The sequence below is a fragment of the Sciurus carolinensis genome, chromosome 3 (genome assembly GCF_902686445.1).
Source record: "Sciurus carolinensis chromosome 3, mSciCar1.2, whole genome shotgun sequence".
Lineage (NCBI taxonomy): Eukaryota > Metazoa > Chordata > Mammalia > Rodentia > Sciuridae > Sciurus > Sciurus carolinensis.
This window is the reverse complement of record NC_062215.1, coordinates 182,013,028-182,032,641: the sequence shown is the minus strand read 5'-3', so window position 1 is coordinate 182,032,641 and position 19,614 is coordinate 182,013,028. Positions and strand designations below refer to the sequence as shown.

At 43.8% G+C, this 19,614-nt stretch overlaps 1 pseudogene; it reads right to left on the bottom strand.

Annotated features, from left to right (window-relative positions):
* Window positions 1–9,685: 9,685 nt before the first annotated feature.
* On the bottom strand, window positions 9,686–17,344 carry LOC124979557 (olfactory receptor 12-like; annotated as a pseudogene).
* Between the last annotated feature and the right edge of the window lie 2,270 nt (window positions 17,345–19,614).

The window sequence follows — 19,614 nt, the reverse complement described above, 5'->3', positions numbered from 1 at the left end:
TTCCTCTCGGGCATTATAGACCTTAAAGGCCACTTTCACCAGATCTCGGAGAGGGGTTTGAGGGTCCTCCTCAGCTTTTTCCTTATATCAGGGGCTGATTGAGAAATGAGGTGGGTTGCTAGCACTGTAGCCCCAGGGGAGATCAGGTCCAGTTTAGTACATCTAGTACGGGCCTCTGTAAGGGGTTAAGAATGAGGCTGGGGTCTCATCTGGATGCTGGGTAACTTCCCTCAGTGTATCCAAGTTCACCACCTTATTGGAGACTGCTGGCATGCCTGCTAGGAGGTGTTGGACATGCGAGCACAGTGACGGCGGCCTTGCTGGTCTTCCCCATAGTTCCAGTTTGGTTCGGTTATTGGAACCACTGCTGCTCCTGTGGGTAGAGTTATGTCCGTTAAATGGGCTTGGTCAGCGTGGTCCCGTGTGCCTGCTGGATGCGGGCTCGCTCGTCTGGAGTGAGAGTAGAAGAGAGAATAACGTGAACATGAGGCCAGGTGAGACTACAAGCTTGGGAAAGACACTTCAATTCCTTAATATAAGTAGAGGAATCAGCAGAGAAAGACCCTGAGTGAGAATGGAACGTGGATTCGCACAAGGCCCTCCGCACCAGCCACCTATGGAGAAGAAAGAGCTCTGGGTTAGGCGGTGGGAGGGTCTGATGAGATCACGTGTGTGCTCTCACAGGGGAGGAGGGAACAGACGGGGCGGAGGGACGTTCTGAGTAGGAGGTGGGAGGTGGGAGGGCTCTGAGGAGGAAGAGGAGCTGCGTCCTCAGGAGGAAGGGGTAGGCTTTCCGCTGAGGAGGAGGAGGACAGGAAGAGGAGGGGAATTCTGGCCAGAACATGGAGGGGGTGGAGTTTGGGACCAGCCCTGCGAGGAGACCTTGGGTGGAGGAAGAGGTAGAGGAAGGGGCGGGGCGAGCGCCACATTCCAAAAAGAGAAGCTTGTGAATGGTCCTGAGCGCCCTTTGGGGGCCATCTTGAGATCTAAAACATACTGAAGGAATAAGTGGGGGGCTAACTGGAGGCCGGGATGTCTCTGCGGCCACCAGAGCCCAAATGGAACAGGCAGGGGTGTCTGTGGCGCACACATGGACGGACCCCTTGCGGAACAGAGGGTAAAAATTGGAATGGTAAATGGAAAAACCTTAGGGAACTTACCCTGTTTGATGCTGGATAAAGAGAAATGGAATGGAGCAGAGCTGAGCAGAAAGGAACAGAATCTTCGGTTCTTCTGAGGGAGGGGGTGGGCCTCAACCCACCCGAAAACCCTCCCGGGTTTCAGCCCCAAATGTAAGCTGGGGGCATGGTTAGCCGCCAAATAAAACTGGGCAGAAAGTGGTGAAGCAAGCTTTATTAGAATTTGGCCCTCAGGCGAAATTCCCAACCCTGGGGTAAGGGTAGGGAGCTGGAGAAAATTGTGCATGGCCCTGGCTGCCCAGGGTCTTTATAGGCCAGAATGGGCAGGGGTGACAGGTGGAGTTAAGGGTCAGCAGGTGAAATTAGGGGTCAGTGGAATTAAGGGTTAACAGGTGGAGTTAAGGGTCAGTGGAGTTAAGGGTCAACAGGTGGAGTTAAGGGTCAGTGGAGTTTTCTTGTCTGTTTGATGGATCACCGTTTGGTGCACTGCCCTTCATCTCAGTTGCTCCGCCCTCCTACAGTTGCCCAAATTCCAACCTAACATTCTTCATGCCTGTTTTGGTGCTAATACCTTGCCATTTTTGTTACTATAGCTCTGTAGTATATTCAAAATCTGGTATTGTGATGCCTCCTGTTTTACTTTTCTTGCTGAGGATTGCTTTGGCTGTTCTGAGCCTCTTAGTTTTCCAAATAAATTTTATTATTGCTTTTTATATTTCTATGAAGAACACCATTACAATTTTAATAGGAATTGCATTAAATCTGTATGGAGCTTTTGGTAGTATGTCCATTTTGACAATATTAATTCTGCCTGCTTGAGAACATGGGAGGTCTCTCCATCTTCTAAGGTTTTTTTCAATTTCTTTCTTTTGTGTTCTGTAGTTTTCACTCTAGAGGTCTTTCCCCTTTTTTGTTAGATTGATTCCCAAATATTTTATTTTTTTCCAGGCTATCATGAATGGGTTAGTTTTTCTAATTTCTCTTTCAGTGGATTTGTCACTGATGTATAGGAACACAATTGATTTATGGATGTTAATTTCACATGCTGCTACTTTACTGAATTCATTTATGAGTTCTAGAAATTTTTTGGTGGAGTTTTTTGGGTATTCTAAATATAGAATCATGTCATCAGCAAATAGTGATAGTTTGAGTTCTTCTTTTCCTATTCATATCCCTTTAATTTCTTTCAGCTATTTAATTGGTCTGGCTAGTGTTTCAAGGATGATGTTGAATAGAAGTGGTGAAAGAGGACATCCCTGCCTTTTTACAGGGAATATTTTCAGTTTTTCTCCATTGAGAATGATGTTGGCCATGAGCTTAGCATATATAACTTTTATAATGCTGAGGTAGGTTCCTACTATCCATAGTTTTCCTAGTGTTTTGAACGTGAATGTATGATGTAGTTTGTCAAATGCTTTTTCTGCATCTATTGAGATGATCATGATTCTTTACGTCTATTGCTTACATTTATTGATTTCCATATGTCGAACCAAACTTGCATCCTTGGGATGTATCCCACTTGATCATGGTGCACTATCTTTTTAATATCTTTTTGTATATAGTTTGCCAGGACTTTATTGAGAATTTTTGCATCTATTTTCATCAGGGATATTGGTCTGAAATTTTCTTTCCTTGTTGTGTCTTTGTCTGGTTTTGGTATCAGGGTGATAATAGCTTCATAGAATGAGTTTGAAAGGGTCCAAGCTCCTTTCCTATTTCATGGAATAATTTGAGGATGATTGGTGTTAGTTCTTGTTTGAAGGTCTGGTAGAACTCGGCTGAGAATCTGTCTTGTTCTGGGCTTTTCTTTGTTGGTAGGCTTTCAATGGTGTCTTCAATTTATTTCATTGCTTGATATTAATCTGTTTAAATTTTCTGTCCTCCTGATTCAATTTGGGTAGGTCATATGTCTCTAGAAATCTGTCGATATCTTCAAGATTTTCTATTTTATTAGAGTCTAAATTTTCAAAATAGTTTCTGATTATCATTTGTATTTCAGTAGTGTTCATTATGACATTTTCTTTTTCATCACAAATTTTAATAATTTTAGTTTTCTCTTTCTCTTAGTTAACTTGGCTAAGGGTTTATCAATTTGATTTTTTTTCTTAAAGAACCAATTTTTTTTCTTTGATTTTTTTTGAATTTTTTGTTTCAATTTTATTGATTTCAGCTCTAATTTCAATTATTTCCTGTCTTCTACTGTCTTCTGCTTTTTCTAGGGCTTTGAGATATAATGATAGGTTATTTATTTGTTGACTTTCTATTCCTTTAGTGAATAAACTCAATGCAATGAAATTTCCTCTTAGAACTGCCTTCCTTGTGTCCCAGAGATTTTGATATGTTGTGTTGCCATTCTCTTTTATCTTTAAGTATTTTTTTTATTTTGCGCCTGATTTCTTCTGCTATCCATTGGCCATTCAATAGCATAATATTTAGTCTCCAAGTGTTAGAGTAGCTTTTATTTTTATTTTATCATTGATTTCTAATTTCATTCCATTATGATCTGATAGAATGCAAAATACTATCTCTATATTTTGTATTTTCTAAGAATTGCTTTGTGGGCTAAGATATGGTCTGTTTTAGAAAAGAATCCATAGGCTGCTGAGAAGAATGTGTATTCAGTCATTGAGGGATGAAATATTCTCTATATATCTGTTAAGTCTACATTATTAATTGTATTTTTTTTAGTTCTATAGCTTCTTTATCTAGTTTTTGTTTGAGGATCTATCCAATGCTGAGAGTTACCCAGTATTATTGTATTGCAGTCTATTTGCTTCTTGAAATTGAGAAGGGTTTGTTTGATATCTGTAGATGCTCCATTGTTTGAGGCAAGAATATTTATGATTGTTATGTCTTGTTGATGTATAATACCCTTAAGCAATATGAAATGTCCTTCTTTGTTCCTTCTGATTAACTTTGGCTTGAAGTCCACTTTATCTGATATGAGAATAGAAATCCCCACTTGTTTACAAGATTCATGAGAATGTTATGCTTTTCCCCATCCTTTTACCTTCAGTCTGTGGATGTCTTTGTCTATGAGGTGAGTCACTTGGAGACAGCATATTTTTGAATCTGTGTCTTTTAATTGATGAGTTTAGACCATTTATATTCAGTGTTTTACTGATAAATGATGTTTATTCCCTGTCATTTTGATTTATTTCTGGTTTTTAATTTGAATTAGTTTCTCCTTTGATTGACTATTCTTTTAGTGTACTTCCTTCTTTTGCTGGTTTTCATTTTTATTTTTCATTTCTTCATGTAATATTTTGAGTATGTTTGTAGTGTAGGCTTTCTAGTTATGAATTCTTTTAACTTTTGTTTATCATGGAATGTTTTAATTTCATCATAAATTCTGAAGCTTAATTTTGGTGGGTACTTGACTGGCATCCGTTTTCTTTCAGAGCTTGGTATAAATTATTCCAAGACCTCCTAGCTTTGAGAATCTGGGTGGAGAAATCTGGATTGGCTTCTCTCTGAAGGTGACCAGTCAGTTTTCTTTTGAAGCTTTTAAAACTGCATTTTTTTTTTTCTGTTGGGCATTTTCATAATAGTGTGCCTTGGTCTGGGTCTGTTGTAATTTTGTATATTTATGGTCATGTATGCCTTTATATTTGATTTTTCACTTAATTCTTTAGATCTGAGAAATTTTCTGATATTATTTCATTGAAAAAAATTGTGCATTCCTTTGGCTTGTATCTCTGAGTCTTCATCTGTCCTGATAAATCTTAAATTTTGTCTTTCCATGCTCTCCCATATTTCTTGGATGTTGTGTTCATGGTCTCTAACATCTTCACTTTCAAGATTATGTATTTTGTGTTCATTGCCTGAAACTCTGTTGTCTAAGTGGTCTACTCTGTTTATGATGCTTTCCATTGAATTTTCAATTTGGTTTGTTGAATCGTTCATTTCAAGAATTTTTGCTTGATTTTTTTCAGAATATCTCTTTATTGAAGTGACTTTTTACATCCTGTATTTTCTCTCTGATTTCACTCCTTACATTGTCCTTTGCCTTGCAGATCAGCTTAACTACATACATTGTAAACTCCTTCTCTGACATTTCCTCCACTGTGGTGTCAATGGATTCTGTTATTGAAGTATTTGGTTTGTTTGGGTGATTTGTTCCCTTGCCTTTCAAGTTGTTTGTGAGTCTACCCAGCTAACAGTATGAATCTGTGGCAATAGAGTTTCTACCCTGTAGACTTATAATGTCCCTGAAGAGTTCCAGTACCTTACCAACTAGGGGAATATAAATAACAACAACCAATGCAAACAATATACAGCATTAAAACGAATAGTTCCTGCTATGCCATCTACAATGTTAATCGTCACAATAAACAGAAATGATGTGATCAGTTATTGTCTACAATAACTGAGTTTTCAAAGGGTTTACAATTTCAAATGTTGGACAGGGAGAGAAGGAATATACATGATGTAGGATGTGATAATTATGAGAAAGGACAATAAAAGACAGAAGTAAAATATTAAACAAAGTGAAAGAACAATAGAGATTGGCTATAAGTAGAAGAAAAGAGAAAAGGAGAATCAAGGTAACAGATAAGTGAGAGAAAAAATATATACAGTAAAAATTTTTAAAATAAAAAATTCAAAACTGAAATATATTAATCAAATATCCTAGTCTTCAAAATACTGATCCATGAAAAATAACTGCCTTCAAAAATGTTAGAAACGAGAGAAAAAAACAAATATGAATATGTATAAATGTCCATGAACCATGAAGGCCACCATTAAACACAGAAAAGGAAAAAGGAAAAAAAAGATTTTGATGAAAAGTTGAAGTACTATTTCTAATGGAGTTTGAAAGATTCTCAGCTTCCCTTCTCAGCAGTGTTAGGTGGGGTCTTCTGTGGTGTGATGCTTGCTCTGCCCTCAGGGTGGGGTGTGGAGGTAGAGAGGTGATGCCATAGGCAGAACCCCTGGGGGTGGGGCTTAGGCTTAGGTGCGTTCCAGGCTCTTTGCTGAATGTCAACTGGCCCAGAGACCTCAAGTCGGCGCACCTCCAGGCCCCAGCAAGTGCTGGTCCACACTGGAAGACTGTACCCGAGGATCTCCCCTGGGTTCCTCTCGTGTGGTGGAGGAACCCATTCTTAGTCCCCTACATCACCTGCAGACTCCACGTTTCCTGGTCTCAGAGTCATTCTCCAAACTCCATCTCTCCCATCTCCATCCCCGCAACCCCCAGTTGGGCACATCTCTCCCAGTGGGTTGCAGAGCAGCCAGATAGGAAGGGGAGGGGCGACTGGGTAGGTTTCCACAGCAGTAGCCCCTGTGTGAACCTCTCCTTGTTCCACTTTCTCCTGGTCACTCAGGCACCCCTGTGTCATGCAGTGTGGGTTTTCGGGCCTGTATTATGGGCCAAATTTGGGTTTGCCAGGAACCAGCTCCCCCAGCTGCTGGTCCCTGCCCCACAACTTCAGAACGGTCTTTCCTCTGTCCTCCACATGCAGCCAGGAAAGATGGAACTTCTTTCCTGCACAAGGATATTGCACAGTGTGCCTTTGAGTTTAGGTGGTCAGTGTCTTTGATCTCTAAACTCTCCACACCCAGACATGCCTCAGGCCTCCTCAAAATGTGGGCTACTTTGATTCCCTTACCCCTGCACTTTGCTCGCAGAGGAGCAACTCTGACTGGCACCTTGGCTGCAGCTGTGGCATTGGGGATTCCTTCCTGATTATATCCTACCTCCTAAGTCCCTGATCTGCTTTGAATGTTTAGTATCAAATTTCAGTGAAGTGCCCCACCTTTTTTTTTGGCCACCCACCTTGCTGAGAAACTGCCTGTCTGCTTTCTTGATTTCACACCACAGAGCAGCCAGGAAAGTGGCCTCCCTCTTATATTCCATCATCTTGAACCCCAACACTGAACCTTCCAAAATAATTTCTATTGACTTCTCCTTGAGTTCAAAGTAAACAGAAAACCAATGAAAGAAACATTATGTGGAAGCAAAGACAGCCCAAAACTGAATTAACAGAATAGAGTCTTGAAAAATTATTAGTCCAGACAAAATCAACTCTAGATGGAGATGATCAGGCATGGGGGTCAAATATTCATAACCCACCACAGAAACAACCAAAGTGACTGTGAAACAGAAAAACCGAATGAGAGGAAATATTTTTAAAGACATAAAATAATTTTCCTACAGTGAATGAGGAAATGAGCTGCTGATGGAAGGGCTGATTTAAACTGGGAGGTGGGAGGATGGGAACAGCACTGTGCCCTGCCCTGAACTTCAGATAGGGCAAAGTGGAGGGAATGATGCAGGGAACAGCAAGGGCCACCCGCTGGCACCATGTGCAAGCAGCTCCCGGCCAAACCAGCACCCAACTTCCTTTGGCTCTCCCATGTCCTCCTGTGGTTCTGAGCAATTTCAGATGTGATGCGATCTTCCATGCATATTTTAGCTGTTATCTATAAATTGTGGATTTTTTTATTTTCAAAAAGATATGCACTTTTTATTTTCAAAAAGTACTGTTATCATATCTGAAGAAAAGTGATTCACTAATATCGTCAGACATCTATCATTATTCAAATGTCTGATGCCCAGATGTGCAATACAGGTGTGGTTTTTAGATTCAGCTGTTGACTCAGTATCCAAAATACATTCTCACGAGGGAATCACAGACAATTCTCTTGGCATCTCTTTGCATCTATAGCTGCCCCGTCCTGCCACTCTCTGATGTCATCTTATTAATGCCACTTTCTTAAATGAACTGGCACTTAGTCCTGTGTGAAGTCCTGTTGGCTTGGCCGAGGGCTCGCCCACTGGTGACCTCATCGTGCTCCTCTGTGGCCTGTGCTCTTGTTGGTCATGATGGGGTCTCGAGGCTCAGCTGGAGTCCAGTCACCATCGTGACATGTGTGTTCTCAAGGTGGCCTTTGCCTCCACTTTGGGTCAGAGCACGCTGTGTGGGCACGGTGCTCTTCCCTCAAGAAACGTGGTGTCCTGCCTTCTTGAGAGATCAGGCACCAAAGAGCTCTGCCCAACCCTCACTCACTGGGTTTTCCCAAAGGGTGGTCCTCAGTAATCCTGATTCCTGGGAAGCTGCTATCCCTTGTGAAGACTGAGTGACAGATAAGCACTCCTATCTGAGAAGCAGCTTTGGCTCACCATGAGCCTTGTGGACAGAGAACTGTATTGACCAGGCACCATGAACTCTCGGTCCATTCATATGGGACAGAACAGATAAATTCTTGCTTGTTTGTTTCCCTTTAAGAACCATTTCAAATCAAACAGCCTCCACCAGAAATGGATGATTTTACTGAACAGACTCAGACCTTCAGACATGCTTGGTGTGTCAGTTTGCTCGGGCTATGATTTTTACTCCTGCCAAAACATACCGTTTCCTCCTCAAGGTAGCACCACACTCAATGAAATTAAGGTAGATCTATCTATTGAAAAAGATGTTGTAAGCCTACATACAAATTGAGAAGGAGACATGATTTTAATAGACTATGGAAAGCATGAAAGTAGGAACCAAAGTAAGTCGTATCACAAGGTGGATTAGCTACATAAATTTTAAGATGTGTTTTTTATTTATAAAGAGATGTTTAGTAATGAACATGTTTCATCCAACCCAATCATGTGAACATTTAATCTGCATATAAGTAATGAAGATGTAAAACACATAAAGCAAAAACATGGAGTGAAAGATGACACACCTACGTCCAACCAGAGTGAGATTTCTCAGTAACTGGTGAGACACGAAGGCTCAGCAGGCACGGGTTGGAACTGAGTGCATTAGCATAGGACCCCAACAGCAGCAAATGCAGGACACGAGCTCCCTGAGGCTCATGGGACGTAACTGACTGGGGTCAGTTGTGTCCCCTGGAAACGCAGAATGTGACCTAACCTGGACAGAGGATCTTGGCAGATAGATTACTTACCACGAGGTGACACTCTCCTGGGTGGGCCCTAACCATGGCTGGAGTTGCTGTAAGAAGAAAGGACACAGAGGCACAGAGACAGACAGGACGAGAGAGACAGCAGTGAGGCAGCTGCTGGCCAAGGCACCCGGGGACGCCTGGGAGCCAATGTGACAGAACTGCCCCAATGGAAAGGTCTGATGTGTGGGAGGAGGCTCCCACTCAGCCAGCAGGGAAACGTGAGCAAGCCCAGGGCAGCCAAAGGATGGGAACTAGCATCTGGCAGCATCTGAGCATGGGCTCCTGCCTCCCCATCCCCAAGCACCCATCAGAAGTGCATCCACCCCAATGAGTCCAGAGCCACAGAGCATCCTAGGGAGGACGCCTGGAAACCAGCCTGTTTCATGAAGAGGGGTCCTTTGGAGGGCAACAGGAGGAGTACCCACCCATGTTTCCCCAGGTGAGGGACCTGGCCTTGCCCAGCTCTGCCCTGGAGACCTCTGGAGGTCAGAGCAAGACTCATTCCTCCTGCTTAGTGACTGCCCGGCCACCATGTGCTGGAAGTAAGGGCGAATGCAGGTGGAAAGGAAGAGGAAAGAAGAGGAAGCAGGAAGGGTGGAGGGGGAAAGAGAGTGGGTCTCCCTTTGGTCCCTGGACACTGTGCCTCACGGGACACTGTCCTCTGCGTGGCTGTGTCCCAGCCTCCTCAGCGCGTCCTTCACGTCCTTGTTCCGCAGGCTGTAGATGAGGGGGTTGAGCATCGGGATGACCAGGGTGTAGAAGACAGAGACCACCTTGCCCTGCTCCATGGACTCCACAGCTCCTGGCTGGCCGTACATCACAAACACAGTTCCATAAAACAGGGACACGGCGGTCAGGTGGGACCCACAGGTGGAGAAGAGCTTGTGTCGCCCAGATGCCGAGCGCATCTTGAGGATGGTCACTGCGATGTAGCCGTAGGAGACCAGAACCACAAGAGTGGTGCCCACAATGATGAACCCACAGAGGCCGAACATGACCAGCTCGTTGAGAGCCGTGTTGGCACAGGCAAGCCGGAGCAGGGGGGGCACGTCACAGAAGAAGTGGTCGATGCGGTTGGAGCTGCAGAAGGGCAGCTGGAAGGTGAGGCTGGTCTCTACGATGGAGTTGAGGCAGCCTCCACAGTAGGCTGCGAGCACCAGGCAGGCACATGTCACAGGACACATGGTCACAGGGTACTGCAGGGGGCTGCAGATGGCCACGAAGCGGTCGTAGGCCATCACTGCCAGCAGCAAGCCCTCAGTGGTGACCAGTAGGGCAAAAAAGAATAGCTGGGTGGCACATCCCGCAAAGCTGATGGCCTTGGAGGAGGAGAGGAAGGTGGCCAGGGTGTTGGGGGCGATGGTGGAGGAGTAGCAGAGGTCCAGGAGGGACAGGTTCCTGAGGAAGAAGTACATGGGGAGTGCAGGCGGGCATCCAGGGTGGTGACCACGATCATGGTGACGTTGCCCAGGACAGTCACCACGTACAGGGCCAGGAAGACGGCAAAGAGCAGGGCTTGAACCTCCACACCTCCTCTGAACCCCTCCAGCACAAACTCCCACAAGGGCAGCGCCGAGAGGTTCCCCTGCTGTGGGCGGGCATGGCCCTGAGCTGGGACAGCAGGCAGGGAGGGCGGTGCCGCTGGGTCAGGGTCTCACGGTCACACATCCCATGCAGAACAGGGACTGTGCTCCTGTCTTCCCTCTGATGAGCTGGCCCCAGGCTGGAAAGGGGACATGTCCTCCGTCACTTGATCCTTGTGTGTGCTGAGCCTTCCCTGTGGGGGAGACAGAGTCCTGCTCTGGGGTCGCAAGGAGGTGTCCAGGGCTGCGTGACTCCCAATACAGGAAGCTTCGGCCTGCCCAGTGCCTCTCTCTCCACCCACAAGGGGTGCCCTGAGTGGTGCCCCTCACACCTGGCTCCTGTGTCCATCCGGCGCTCCCCGGGCCTCTCTAGCTGACTACTCAGGACATGGACACCAGGACCTCCTGCCCACAGGCCTCCCCCAGGTGATCTTTCCATCTGCCAGCTGGACACAGATGGGGAGCTGCCCTGCCCAGGCTGAGGTGGTGCCTGTTGTGCCCCTGTAGCCCAAAGCCCACCTCTGCGTCACTGCCTGGCAAAGGCCCAGTGGTATTCCCGAACTCAGGCGGGCAGGGGCTTCTGACGCTCACACCCCTGCTTGCTCCCTGCATGCTGGACTGTGGGAGGCATGGCTGTCGTCCACCTGGACCCAGGCAGAGCTCAGGAGCTGGTGCCGTCAGCTCCATCCTTGGGGACTCCCGTGTTCTGACCCTTCTCCCACCCAGCTCTGTCCTGTCATCATCACACAGGACTTGACACCCAGCTCAGCTCTGGCTCTCTTGAGCAGCAGAATGAGGTGGCAGGGCAGTGGTGGTCACCTGGGGTCCAGTGAGGGTCTGAGGTCCAGGTTCTGCCTGCAGCATGCTCCGGGTCCTTTTGAAGAGGTGTGGAGGTTCCCTGGCCCTCCCTCCTCTCCCGTCCCCAGCAGTGTGCTAAGGACCCTGCCTCAGGTCACTCTGCTGCAGCTGATCCACTGCTCCAGCAGGGCTGGGACTCGGGGCCTCCAGTGGCCAATTAGGAAGCTCTGGGCCTCTGCAGTGCTGGGACTGGGGTTCTACTGGGACCCCTGCCACTAGTCCAATTCACCCTCACCTACAAGGCTGGGGACCAAACCCCAGAAGTCCCTCCAGGTCCCCAAAGGGCAAACAGGAGACCTGAAGATTAACCAGGGCCAGAGCAGCTGCCTTGGTGTGCGGTCCTGGGTGGGGGTGTGAGCTCCTGCACCAAGCCCACTTCTTGACCCCTCTCCTGCCCATCCCACCATTTTGCTTTCCTGCCTGGGGCACCTGGGCTCCTCTACTCTGCTGCAAGTTCTTGGTCATGTCACTCTGTCATTGAGTTATGTCAGGTAGTTAAATAAAGTCCCCTCTACATTCCTTTCTGCATTTGTTTCTGACTGCCAACAAACATGCTTAGAATTCTGTTTGTAAAAAATTTAAACCAAGCACCTGCCTGAAGAAATCCCATGATGTGATGGACAGTGTGAGGAGGGAGATACCCCACTCTGTCCTGCGGAGTCCCCTTCTGTGGACAGTTGTGCTGACCTCGCAGGGGCACATGTGTGCCTGTGAGCTTTACAGTTGTCTTTTATAAAAGTTGGATCACCATACTCATGCGATCTCTACTCTCTTGCTCAACTCCACGCATGCATGTCCAAGTCCAGTTTTCTGCCTTCGTGTGGGCATATTATAATGCACTGTTATCCTCATGGACCTTGACATTATTTTTCCCTATCAGAAACAATGTTGCAAACAGGTGCAATGGAGGAAAACCTACAATCCCTGTGGCTCCAGAGGCTGAGACAAGAGCATCTCGCAAGTTCAAAGCCAACCTCAGCAAAAGCTAGGTGCTAAGAAACTCAGTGAGGCTGTGTCTCTAAATAAAATAGAAAATAGGGCTGGGGATGTGGTCAGTGGTCAAGTGCCACAACCAGTGTGACCAAACTCTTGGGTCCAGTGAGGGGCAAAGGGGGATTGGAAAATAAAGATTCACAGACACGAAATTTGACAATTAAGCTGGGATCAGGTGGAGCTCTGCTCTCAGATGGAGATTCATATCTAAAGAGTTTCTGCTGGGTCCAGCCCTAGCTGTGGTCAGGGGTCCTAGGTGGATGGAAGGCGCTGGCATGGTGGAGAAACAGCAGACAGAGACACCGAGTGTTCTGAGGCTGAATCTTTATTTTTCTGCTAGCCTTTTTAAACATTTTTTCTTTAGTAATGATTATATCTTTTTAGTTAGTTCAAAATTTTAAAAAAACTTCAAAAATACAATCTATGATTCTTCTCAGAGTGCACATTCTTTCTATATGATAGCTTAGATCAAAACAACCTTATGGGAGTTTCAAGATGGTGGACTAGAGGGCGGCTGCATTTCATGTTGCTCCAGGATGCAGGATTCAAAAGAGGAGATAGTGAGAGACTTGGGACCAACTCAAAGCCACTGGGTGAGTCTCTCCCGTTGGGGAGGCGTCCAGATGGGGCGGTAGCCCCGGAACGCAGGGAACTTTGTGAAATAGAGTTGCTCGGTGAGACGCCCCCCCCCCCCGCTGGAGCGGTAAACACGGACAACTGGGATCATCGTAGAGGAGGCGGCTCAGCACAGCTCTTGGACTCAGAGCAACCACTGGGGCTCTGGGCGGCTGCATGAGGAGGAGCAGCGTGGTGAGCTGTTTGGACTCAGAGCGATCACTTCTGAACACCAGGGGGTTGCTGGGAGGAAGAGGAGAAGCGCGGTGGGTCGCTTGGTCTAGGAGTGACTGCATCAGAGCCACAGGCGGTTGCCAGAGGAGGAGTTGCGTGGTGAGCTGTTTGGACTCAGAACGACCGTTTCTGAACACCGGGGGGCTGCCCGGAGGAAGAGGAGAAGCGTGGCGGGTCCCTTGGTCTCTGAGCAACCGCTCCTGAACACCCGGGGGGCTACCCCGAGGAGGAGGAGGAACAGGGTGGGTCACCTGGACTCGGAGTGATTGCCTAGGGCTACGGGCGGTTGGCGGGAGGAGGAGGTGTGTGGCAGGTCTCTGGGTCTCGGAGCTATTGTATGGGGCTCCAGGTGGTGGCTCAGAGGAGGGGCCGCATAGCCAGGCGATTAGGTGCAGAGCAGGGTCCCAGGACCTAGGCGGCTTCTTGCTGGAAGAGACACACAGAGACACACCTAGGGGCGGAGCGAAGTTTCCAGGACTGCGGGCAGATTCTCTGAGGAGAGGCAGCCTAAGGAGACTCATCTGCGAAGGGAGGCTCCCAGGCCCAGGAGGTAGGTCCGGGCCCCTGGGAATGTTGCAGAGGAAGACAGCCCAGCCCAGGTGGTAGTTGTAGATTGAGGGGAACCTCTAGGAGGGCAACTGACCAGTGAGACCTCCCCACTGGGTGAGTCTTCCCCGCCGGGTGAGGTTTTCCCACAAGGACGGTAAAAACAGAGACACAGGCATAAACAGGCCTTGCCTCAGCCCGCAGCCTAGTTCCCCTCTGGATGACCATTGGTCAACAAGTGGAGGCACCTCTGCCCACTATTAGGGAATATACCCCACCTGAGGGTCACCATCCCTAGAGAGGCAGCTTCCTTGTGGAGCTCCGCATTATCAACTTCCTCCAAGACTGCAGGTTACTGAAGGATAAGAGGGGATATACTAGCAATCTTCAGGGACATTATAAGTCAATAGAGGAAATCTGCAATATTTTAATGACCCACTGATTCCTGAACAATATGAGAAAACAAGGGAAGAAAATGCCCCAAACAAATCTAGATGTTACATCAATAAAATCCAACGACAGCATGACAGAAGAAATGACAGAAAGGGAGTTCAGAATGTACATAATTAAAATGATCAGGGAAGCAAACGATGAGATGAAAGAGCAAATGCAGGCATTGAATGATGAGATGAAAGAGCAAATGCAGGCATTGAATGATAGCACCAATCGACAGTTAACAGAGCAAATACAGGAAGCAAAAGATCATTTCAATAAAGAGTTAGAGATATTGAAAAAAAACCAAACAGAAATCCTTGAAATGAAGGAAACAATAAACCAAATTAAGAACTCCATAGAAAGCACACCAATAGGATAGAACACCTGGAAGACAGAACCTCACATATTGAAGACAAAATATTTAACCTTCAGAACAAAGTTGAACAAACAGAGAAGATGGTAAGAAATCATGAACAGAATCTCCAAGAACTATGGGATATCATGAAAAGGCCAAATTTGAGAATTATTGGGATTGAGGAAGGCTTAGAGAAACAAACCAAAGGATGAACAATCTATTCAATGAAATAATATCAGAAAATTTCCCAAATCTGAAGAATGAAATGGAAAATCAAGTTCAAGAGGCTTATAGGACTCCAAATACACAAAATTACAACAGACCCACACCAAGGCACATTATAATGAAAATACCTAACATACAAAATAAAGACAGAATTTTAAAGGCTGTGAGAGAAAAGAACCAAATTACATTCAGGGGGAAACCAATACGGATATCAGCAGATTTTTTCAATCCAGACCCTAAAAGCTAGAAGGGCCTGGAATAACATTTTTCAAGCTCTGAAAGAAAATGGATGCCAACCAAGAATCTTATACCCAGCGAAACTTACCTTCAAATTTGATGATGAAATAAAATCATTCCATGATAAACAAAAGCTAAAAGAATTTACAAAAAGAAAGCCAGCATTACAGAACATTCTCAGCAAAATATTCCATGAGGAAGAGATAAAAAACAAAGAAGCAAATCAGCAAAGGGAGGAATTATCCTAAAGGAACTGTCAAATAAAGGAGGAACCAAGTTGTGTCAAAAAAATAGATAAATAAATAAAATTTAAAAAATGAACCAAATGACCGGGAATACAAATCATATCTCAACAATAACCCTGAATGTTAATGGCCTGAATTCATCAATCAAAAGACATAAACTGGCAGATTGGATTAAAAAGAAATATCCAACAATATGTTGCCTGCAAGAGACTCACCTCATAGAAAGAGATACCCATAGACTAAAGATGAAAGGATGGGGAAAAACATACCATGCACATGGATTCAGCAAAAAAGCTGGAGTATCCATCCTCATTTCAGATAATGTGGACTTCAAGCCAATGTTAGTCAGAAGGGATAAAGAAGGACATTTCATACTGCTTAAGGGAAGCATAAATCAGCAAGACATAACAATCATAAACATCTATGCCCCAAACAGTGGCTCATCCATGTATGTCAAACAAATCCTTCTCAATTTTAGAAACCAAATAGACCATAACACAATAATACTAGGTAATTTTAACACGCCTCTCTTACCACTGGACAGATCTTCCAAACAAAAATTGAACAAAGAAACCATAGATCTCAATAACACAATCAATAATTTAGACTTAACAGACATTTATAGAATATACCATCCAACCAAGAGCGAATACACTTTCTTCTCAGCAGCACATGGATCCTTCTCTAAAATAGACCATATATTATGCCACAAAGCTAATGTTAGCAAATACAAGAAGATAGAGACACTACCTTGTATTCTATCAGATCATAATGGATTAAAATTAGAAATAAATGAAAGAGTAAAAACAGAAACTACTCCAACACCTGGAGATTAAACAATATGCTATTATATGATGAATGGATAATAGAAGATATTAGGAAGGAAATTAAAAAATTCTTAGAGGTTAATGAGAACAAAGAAACATCATATGAAAATCTCTGGGACACTATGAAAGCAGTACTTAGAGGAAAATTTATTTCATGGAGCGCATTTAATAAAAGAAGTAAAACTCAACAAATCAACAACCTAACACTACAGCTCAAAGTCCTAGAAAAAGAAGAAAAGACCAACACCAAAAGTAGTAGAAGATAGGAAATAGTTCAACTCAGAGCTGAAATCAACGAAATTGAAACAAAAGAAACAATACAAAAAATTGACAAAATAAATAGTTGGTTCTTTGAAAAAATAAACAAAATTGATAAACCTTTAGCCACACTAACAAAGAAAAGACGAGAGAAAACCCAAATCACTAAAATTCGGAATGAACAAGGAAATATCACAACAGACATGACTGAAATACAAAACATAATTAGAAGCTATTTTGAAAATCTATACTCCAACAAAATAGAAAATTTCGAAGACATCAACAGGTTTCTAGAGACATATGAATTGCCTAAACTGAACGAGGAGGACATACACAATTTAAATAGACCAATTTCAAGTAATGAAATAGAAGAAGTCATCAAAAGCCTTCCAACAAAGAAAAGTCCAGGACCAGATGGGTTCTCAGCCAAGTTCTGCAAAACCTTTAAAGAAGAGCTCATTCCAATACTTCTCAAAGTATTCCATAAAATAGAAGAGGAGGGAACCCTCCCAAACTCATTCTATGAAGCCAATATTACCCTGATACCTAAACCAGACAGAGAGACATCGAGGAAAGAAAATTTCAGACCAATATCCTTAATGAACATCGACGCAAAAATTCTCAACAAAATTTTAGCAAATCGCATACAAAAACATATTAAAAAGATAGTGCACCATGATCAAGTGGGTTTCATACCAGGGATGCAAGGTTGGTTCAACATCAGGAAATCAATAAATGTAATTCACCATATCAATAGACTTAAAGTCAAGAATCACATGATTATTTCGATAGATGCAGAAAAAGCATTTGATAAAATACAGCATCCCTTCATGCTCAAAACACTAGAAAAAATAGGGATAGTGGGAACATTCCTTAACATTGTAAAGGCCATCTATGCTAAGCCCATGGCTAATATCATTCTAAATGGTGAAAAACTGAAAGCATTCCCCCTAAAAACTGGAACAAGGCAGGGATGCCCTCTTTCATCACTTCTTTTCAATATTGTCCTTGAAACTCTAGCCAGAGCAATTAGACAGACCAAAGAAATTAAAGGAATAGGAATAGGAGAAGAAGAACTCAAACTATCCTTGTTTGCTGATGAAATTCCACCAGAAAACTTTTAGATCTCATAAGTGAACTCAGTAAAGTAGCGGATATAAGATCAATGCACATAAATCTAAGGCATTTTTATACATAAGTGATGAATCTTCAGAAAGAGAAATTAGGAAAACTACCCCATTCACAATAGCATTGAAAAAAATAAAATACTTGGGAATCAATCTCACAAAAGAGGTGAAAGACCTCTACAGTGAGAACTATAGAACACTAAAGAAAAAAATTAAAGAAAACCTCAGAAGATGGAAAGATCTACCATGTTCTTGGATAGGAAGAATTAATATTGTCAAAATGGCCATACTACCAAAAGTGCTATACAGATTCAATGCAATTCCAATTAAAATCCCAATGATGTACCTTACAGGAATAGAGCAAGCAATTATGAAATTCATCTGGAAGAATAAAAAACCCAGAATAGCTAAAGCAATCTTTGGCAGAAAGAGTGAAGCAGGGGGTATCGCAATACCAGATCTTCAACTCTACTACAAAGCAATAGTAACAAAAACGGCATGGTATTGGTACCAAAATAGAAAGGTGGATCAATGGTACAGAATAGAGGACACGGACACAAACCCAAATAAATACAATTTTCTCATACTAGACAAAGGGGCCAAAAATATGCAATGGAGAAAAGATAGCCTCTTCAACAAATGGTGCTGGGAGAATTGGAAATCTATATGCAACAGAATGAAACTAAATCCATATCTCTCACTGTGCACGAAACTAAACTCAAAATGGATTAAGGACCTCGGAATCAGACCAGAGACCGTGCATCTTATAGAAGGAAAAGTAGGTCCAGAGCTTCAACATGTCGACTTAGGACCAGACTTCCTCAACAGGACTCCAATAGCACAAGAAATAAAAACAAGAATCAATAACTGGGATAGATTCAAACTAAAAAGCTTTCTCTCAGCAAAGGAAACTATCAGCAATGCGAAGAAAGAGCCTACAGAGTGGGAGAAAATCTTTGCCAATCATACTTCAGATAGAGCACTAATCTCCAGAATCTATAAAGAACTCAAAAAACTCTACACCAAGAATGCAAATAATCCCATCGACAAATGGGCTAAAGAAATGAATAGACACTTCACAGAAGAAGATCTACAAGCAATCAACAAACATATGGAAAAATGTTCAACATCTCTAGTAATAAGAGAAATGCAAATCAAAACCACCCTAAGATTCCATCTCACCCCAATTAGAATGGCGATTATCAAGAATACAAGCAACAACAGGTGTTGGCGAGGATGTGGGGAGAAAGGTACACTCATACATTGCTGGTGGGGCTGCAAATTAGTGCAGCCACTCTGGAAAGCAGTGTGGAGACTCCTTAGAAAACTTGGAATGGAACCACCATTTGACCCAGCTATCCCACTCCTTGGCCTATACCCAAAGGACTTAAATCAGCATATTACAGAGATACAGCCACATCAATGTTCATAGCTGCTCAGTTCACAATAGCCAGATTGTGGAACCAACCTAGATGTCCTTCAATTGATGAATGGATGAAGAACTGTGGTATATATATACAATGGAATATTACTCAGCTATAAAGAATGATAAAATTATGGCATTTGCAGGCAAATGGATGAAATTGGAGAATATCATGCTAAGTGAGATAAGTCAATCTCAAAAAACAAAGGACGAATGATATCGCTAATAAGTGGATGATGACACATAATGGGGGGTGGGAGGGGTTAGTGTTAGGGTTAGAGTTAGGGTTAGGGAGGGGGGCAAGAATGGAGGAAGGAAGGACTGTATAGAGGGAAAAGAGGGGTGGGAGGGGTGGGGGGAAGGGAAAAAATGGCAGAATGAATCAAACAGCATTACCCTATGTAAATTTATGATTACACAAATGGTATGCCTTTATGCCATGTACAAACAGAGAAACAACATGTATCCCATTTGTTTACAATAAAAAAAAAACCTTATTTCCCAACTAGATTAAAACAACCTTGTCTCCCAGCTAAACTGAGGGCACCGTGATCTGTTAACTTTCAATCTGAAGAACAAATTCGTCATTAGATTTTCTGAGAAATTACCCTT